Below are 6,977 nucleotides of genomic sequence, written 5' to 3'. Positions count from 1 at the left end.
GTCTTCTTTGGCCGCCAGCATGAGGCACACATTGGTGGAGTCCTGGTCGGGGTGGGTGATGTGTGGGGTTGTGAGAAAATACAACAGGACTGCGCTCGTGCCCGTGGGGCTTGGGGGAATTTGTAGGATGGTGGAGCAAGTTGAGAATTTGCAGGAAAATATGACATAATACCATGGAGCTGTGTGCATAATATGGTTATGATAGAATTTATATATTCTGTATGTTTCACATTTAAAAAAGTGATAGAAAGTGTCTGTGTACATGTGTATATCTTAATGATCTAGAATGGCAAATTCTTATTTCTTATTTATTTATTTATTTATTTTTGGCTGCATTGGCTCTTCGTGGCTGTGTGCGAGCTTTCTCTAGTTGCGGCGAGCGGGGGTTACTCTTCATTGTGATGCGTGGGCTTCTCATTGAGTTGGCTTCTGTTGTTCCAGAGCATGGGCTCTACGCTTGCAGGCTTCAGTAGTTGTGGTTCGCGGGTTCTAGAGTACAGGCTCTGTAATTGTGGTGCATGTGCCCTCAGCACCATGTGGGATCTTCCCGAACCAGGGCTCGAACATGGGTCCTCTGCATTGGCAGGCGGATTCTTAACAACTGCTCCACCAGGGAAGCCCTAGAATGGCAAATTCTTAAGTGAAACAGATGAATGAACCACAGGCTAAAACATGGATGAGACGCCACAACATGACACTAAGTGTGAGAAGCCAGACAGAGCTGTCCAGAATTGTGCAATTCCAATTATTTGAAATATCCAGAACAGGCAAATCCATAGGCAAAAAGCACACAGGGGGTTGCTGAAGGCTAATGGGGAAGAGTGGGGAGGGGAAGTGGCTGTATAATGAGGTCTGGATTTCTTTCTGAGGTGATGGAATGTTCTCAATTAGTACTGATGATGGTTGTACAACTTTCTATGTCAACTCTAAATCACTGAATTGTACACTTATGAAAGGGTGAATTTTATGATATGTGTATGTATCTCGCTTTAAAAATCATCATGAGTAAAGGTGATTTTTATAAGAGAACGTCAAAAAAAATATAATCCTGAGTTGTTTGTTTATTGGTTGGTTCTCATTCTCACTCTACTAAGCTCTGTAGACATGAGGAAAGACCTCCCAAGCGAGACAAGCACTATTTGTTCAGAGCCAGCGCTACAGACTGAGAGGCACAGACACCGCCTCTCACGTTACACTGACCCAAGCACACGCAGAAGTGCTTTCTGGTGGCAAAAAAGAAAGTTGTGATGTGAGCAAGCTGGAGGCGGAGGACAAGAAGAGGGGAAGCCCGCATGACTGCCTAGGGCAACATATTTGGCTTTCCTACATTCTGCTCTGAATGCAAAGGGTGAATAATGAGGAAGTTTTCAGTCGCTGAGCAAGTACTGACACTTGGGGTCTGTTGCTGCACAGATTTGTGTCTGGCTTTCCAGATTGCGTCCTGCAGGGGGTGGGGCAGGACTTCATGATTAGAGGGATGAGTTCCCTGACTCCCAGGCGTAGATAGAAAATTCTGTATTCTGGAAACCCTCTTTCAACATCTTCAAATACTCTTGGGATAAAGAATCTTTAGTCAGTGTTTTCAAAATTAACTGCAAACAGTGGTAATAATTACACTAGTGCTGAGTAACAAAAACAATGGTAATTTTCATTACCAAAATCTCAGGATTTCTTATTTCATGAATGCCCACGTTGTGGTGAGTCTACTGTGAGTCTTACACTGAAAGAAAAAAAAAAAACCACATTAATCCAATGTATATTTTTCTCGTCCCCAATATCGTTGCCAAGCCATCTGGTCGACCTTGCTGCAGGAGCCCCCCCCCCCCCCCAGGTGAAGCTCCACTGGTGCGAATCTCAGCGGGACGAACCCGGGTTGTGCAAGGGCGCAGGCGTACAGCTGCCGCCCTAACTCTTGGGGTCGACCCAGGCCGACTTTCGTCGCGTTGCTCGGTCCGGTGTGGGCCACCGCGGGTCCAGAGACCGTTCCTAGGATCCAGAGAGAGGGCTTATTCCGTGGGGGAGCCTCAGACAACCGCTTCCAACCAGGATTGCGCACGGGCTCGTGGCTCCTCCGGACCATCTGCGGACGGCCCAGGCCGCCCCCTGTTTTCCAAACGTTTGTTAGGGGCTCCGACCACCGAGACACAAGTGGGACGGCCGCCGCCTGGAGCGTCCTCCCCGCTCGCCCGCGACACTCCGTGTCGTACCCCGCGGTGAGGGGACCTGCGTGTGCTGTCGACACACAAGCGCTGCGCCGAGGAGAACAGGTGACGGGAACATTGTATATGCAGCCTGACCTGAAGGGAATCCCATGTACGGAGCCCCGTGACCGCTTCGCGTGGAACATGGAGAAACGAAGGCGGTCGCCGGGGAGCAGCTCCACTGCCGCGACGGCACCTGGACGGACCCGGGTCCCCAAGGCGGCGAGGACGCACCGCCAGACGGCCTGTGGGTCGGGCGTCATGGTCTCGCGGGAAGGAGGAAGAGGAGGCCCGCTGTCGCCCTCCCAGTGCCTCCTTGTTTCTCCATCCGGGCCGGCTCCACTCCGGCGAGAGACGTAAAAAGTTGGTGAATAAGTTCGGGATCCAGCGGAGAGGCCGAGGAAAGCCAAACGCCGTCCGAGTACATCTGTGTCGTTCCGCACCTTCGGATGACTCGGAAAAATTGAGAAAGTACGACCACCAGGACGTGGAGGACGACGTCGGGCACGGACACCGTGTCCTATAACCACGCTCAGTCTTGCGGGCGGAGGGGTACCAGGGCGTGCTGGTAGACCCACCAGGACCACCCCAACCACAGCCACGAAGCGCAAGGCCGGCCTCACACCACATGAATCTGCTCGGCCAATCTTCGGCTACAGCAGTAAGCGCCCATGCCTCGGCGCCACCGGGACTGTCGCCGCCAGCATTAGCGCCTCCCGGAACTCTGCCTCGCGCCTGGCGGCCGAGTCACAGCCCTCGCGAAAGTCGCCGAAGCTACGGAGGGAAGGGACGATCTCAAAGCGGCCGCTATGTAGCGCCCGGCAAACGACTAGAACGGACTCGGGAAGGATCCCGATGGCCGGCCGGCGAGGGTGCAGCGCGGGCCGCCCAAACGCCCGAGCTCGTCCCGGGGCGTCCGCCTCGGAGCTAGCCCCCGGCTCGGTACGACGCGGCCCGACCCCGGCAGCAGACAGAAAGGGGGAGGGAGCTGGGAACATGTCGCCGGGTGGCTGCAGCGAAGGATCCCCGAGCACACGGGCGGGTCCCTGCTCCCGGGGCGGACTTAGAGATATTGCGGCGACTTGGGCTGTGTGGAGTGAAAAACTGAAACGATGAATGTACTCGGTGAAAACATGTATGAATAATTTTTATTTGTGATTTCATAGTGGAGTCCTTGTGAAGCATTTCTTTAAAAAGTCCAGAAGCCATCAGAGAAATGAATGGTAAACTTGACCACAAATTGATCTTTACATATTCCACAAGCAAAGTCAAACAACAAACGCTGTGTGGGGAACATCTCTGCAAATTTCATGTGTAATAAGAATATTGATATCAGCTTTACTTAATATAAAAACAGAGTATTTCAAAAACATAGACATTAAGAGAATTTAAGTAAATAAATTCCAGTTAGTGCATCCCCACAATGCATTATTATCAATTGGTGTTTGGGTTACTGATATTTTTTAAATGAGGTAGATCTATAGGTACTGACTTAGAAAGATGTTGATAATGAACTATTCAATGAAAATAGCCATTTGTAGAACTTCCAGGGTAGTTAAAAAATAATAATAATAAAGAAAAGAAAAGCCAGCACCGACAACAGGATACGCATTTATCTTTTAAAGAATCTGAGTTGGAAAGGCAAAGGAATTAGAATAGCTAAAACAACTCTGAAAAACAAGAATCAAGTCTTCCTTATAGCCTGGTGTCTGGAGCCAGAAAGATGAGTGTCTTCAGAAACAAAGATGGGCCGCACCTCCTGCTTTTCTGCCCCATACTACTACAGCTCCCAGGCAGGAGCTGGCATCCCAGCCCATAAATGTCTCTGCTCCACCCAGGCCCAGATGCAAGTGGGGACCTTGTGTAAACTTGACTCTGCAGACCTGGCCTCCTCAGCCTGTTCCCTCATCCTGGGAGCCCCTAGACATTCACTCAGGCGCCCCAGTCATCCCCACCAGTGGCTGCTGGCTCGATTCTCCATGGTTTTAGCTCTTCACTTCATGAGCCATGAGTTGCTTTCCCAAGGGAAAGAATTCCCCTTACACAACAGATGTGAACCAAGGGGACAACTGAACTTTGCACCTGGACTGATCATACACACTTTGTCCTCACATTTGGTGATGAACACTGATGAGAGTGGAGATGATACAGGCAACACCTCCTGACCTCAAGTTTACTATAAAACTTGTCCAGTCATGCAGAGGCGTGCACATTGCCTCAAGGCTCTCTGACTTTTCAATGACAATATTCCTGAACAAATAATAAATAACATATAATAATATATAGCTTTTATTTATTGGCTTTTGTTATGTGAGAAGCACTTACCTATTAGATCATGTAATCACTCAACTCTCTCAAGAGGTTATGAAACTTATTCACACCTGAAAATTATGAAGTTCAAAATGGGAAATAATTTACCCACAATCAAAGCTGATTAGTGGCAGAAGATGGATATTTCTTGCCTTGTGTTGTCTGTAGATTTAATAAAAATTGGTGGAACACAGGGTTTATTTATTAATTCCCAAGTACAAATATTATAATTGCTAGCCTGGAACTCAGAACTTACATTCTGTCATAGAATGTGCTGGTTATTTCACACCACTTATGTGATATTCCTTAATCATGAAAACTATTGTGTATTCAGAGTGTGCACATCTCTGTGATGCATTTGAAAGACATAGGCCAAGTCAGCCCAGAGAAATATTGGACTTGGCCTCAAGAAGGGTTTGAGCTTTTGATACACACAACTGCCTTATCCCAGTGCAGTCACCCTCAACCATCACCTCTGGATACTCTTGGGCATGGAGAAGCCTGAACCAGAAAGTCCAGCATGTTTTTAGAAATTAGCCACCTTCAAATTGTGGCTATAATCTTCATCAAAAAAGGGAGACCTGGGCTTCCCTTGTGGCTCAGTTGTTGACAGTGCCCCTGCCGATGCAGGGGACACGGGTTTGTTCCCCGGTCTGGGAAGATCCCAGACGCCGTGGAGCGCCTGGGCCCGTGAGACATGGCCGCTGAGCCTGCGCTTCCGGAGCCTGTGCTCCACAATGGGAGAGGCCACAACAGTGAGAGGACCACATACGCAAAAAAAAAAAAAAAAAAAGGAGGCCTGTTAGAGCCATCTCAAAGGAACCTGCACAGGGATGTGATGCTGGAGAACAACAGTCATCTGTTCTCTGTGGATGACACTGTCAGCATTTATTTATTTAATAAAAAGTCATCCAGAGTAGCTTCCCCAGAGTTCACTCCCCTCCCCAACCTGACACATATACACTCATAAAGCACTTACTAAAACCTGGACGAAATGATCTTGTTCATTTGTTTACTTCATCTTTGCCATTTCAAAAGATAGTAGACTTTCCGATAACTGTAGTATGTCGTTCTTGTGGCTCCATATCTAACACTCACACCAGTGCTGGGTGCTCACTCCATGGAGGCCTTAAATGGATAAATAAATGCATTAAATATTTTCCAATAACCATTCTGCTGTGCAAACTCCGGTGGAGTTTAACCCTACAAAGTTACACAGAACAGATATTGTCCCTTTAAAATTCAAGTCATAGGGTTGGCATTGAGTTATAATATTGGATTTTTTTTTGAAAATAAAGTTTAATCAACTATAGAACAATTGATTCACACTGATCAGAGGAAAGTGGGAAAAAATGATCCTGCAGTCTGTCAAAGTCCTTGGACCTACACATCAACAGACAGTTCCTTAACATCTGAAGTAATGGTCAGCATCCTTCTGTTCTGGGGAAGGGCTGGTGGTGCTGCCAGAGCTCAGGACGCCCTTCCCTGTGCTGCTCTTTCCTGTTGGCCTTGCTTCTCCTCCTGATGTGAACCTGAAGACCACACGCAGATCCCAAATCAGAACTCCAAATCCATATACATTTTTCCACAAATGATTTTTGCCTCCAGAAGTAGATGTGATTTCCCAGCCATAATCAGGAGAAGAGGTGTAGAGGAAGAAAGAGGATTCCCAGAGTCCCAGCTCTAGGTGGGCTCCAGGCTCTTGAGATTCCATGTGGAGAGGGCCTGGTCAGTGAGAGAACAGGACCTGTAATGTCAACTGCAGATTTCCTTGAAGAAGAAGTCTTCTCACACCTTGTAAGGCCAATGCAGAAATACCACTCCAATGGTGTCCTAATTCTTTGAGCACATTAATCTCTATTCATCTAACTTTATGTACATTCCTTGGCTTCTGAGAAAGTGCTCTTTCTGTTACTATTATTCATGTAGCAACTTTTGTTTCAGTCTCTCCCTTTTGTTGATTTACTGTGTCTTAATCTCCCTGACATCCCACCTTCATTTTATTTTTCAGTCATTTTACTCTTAAAAATAGTATATATCAGCAATGTTCTATATCATGTATCTAATTGTTGCTATATTCCTCCATTTCACATCTTTTCTCTGTGTTAAAGCCAATACTTGACACATACTTACATTAGCCTTGTGAGCATTTGCAAAATTCTCCTTCCCCTAGGTCACTGTAGCTATTTCTTTTCTCTTTTTCTCAGACATGGAAGGTGACCTTAAAAAACATGAAGTGATACCAAAACAGCATGTGTTCAGAAAGGACCCATTTATCTGCAGGTCAATGGTATGTTTCTTGGGGATGAACTCAGTCATCACATAAGAGACATGGTAATGGGATAAAATAGGAGTTCATGACAATCTGCTGATGGATAAAACGCCTAAGCATAAATTCTGTCCCAGTAGAATATTTGGAATACTTTAAATTTTGGAATAACATTTCCCTGAAGACAAACTGGAACT

General features: G+C 46.9%; 1 long non-coding RNA gene across 1 annotated transcript; it reads right to left on the bottom strand.

Annotated features, from left to right (window-relative positions):
* Positions 1–341: 341 nt before the first annotated feature.
* LOC309817823 lies at positions 342–2,457 on the bottom strand. The gene is made up of 3 exons (XR_014296266.1): positions 2,298–2,457; positions 1,656–1,720; positions 342–620 (listed from the first exon to the last, which is right to left on the bottom strand). It is a non-coding gene; the product is annotated as an uncharacterized lncRNA (long non-coding RNA).
* Positions 2,458–6,977: the final 4,520 nt, after the last annotated feature.

This window comes from Grampus griseus (assembly GCF_964374135.1).
Source record: "Grampus griseus genome assembly, contig: HAP1_SCAFFOLD_507, whole genome shotgun sequence".
NCBI classification, from domain to species: domain Eukaryota; kingdom Metazoa; phylum Chordata; class Mammalia; order Artiodactyla; family Delphinidae; genus Grampus; species Grampus griseus.
Note: the sequence above shows the minus strand (reverse complement) of the source record. Positions and strands in the feature narration are given on the sequence as shown.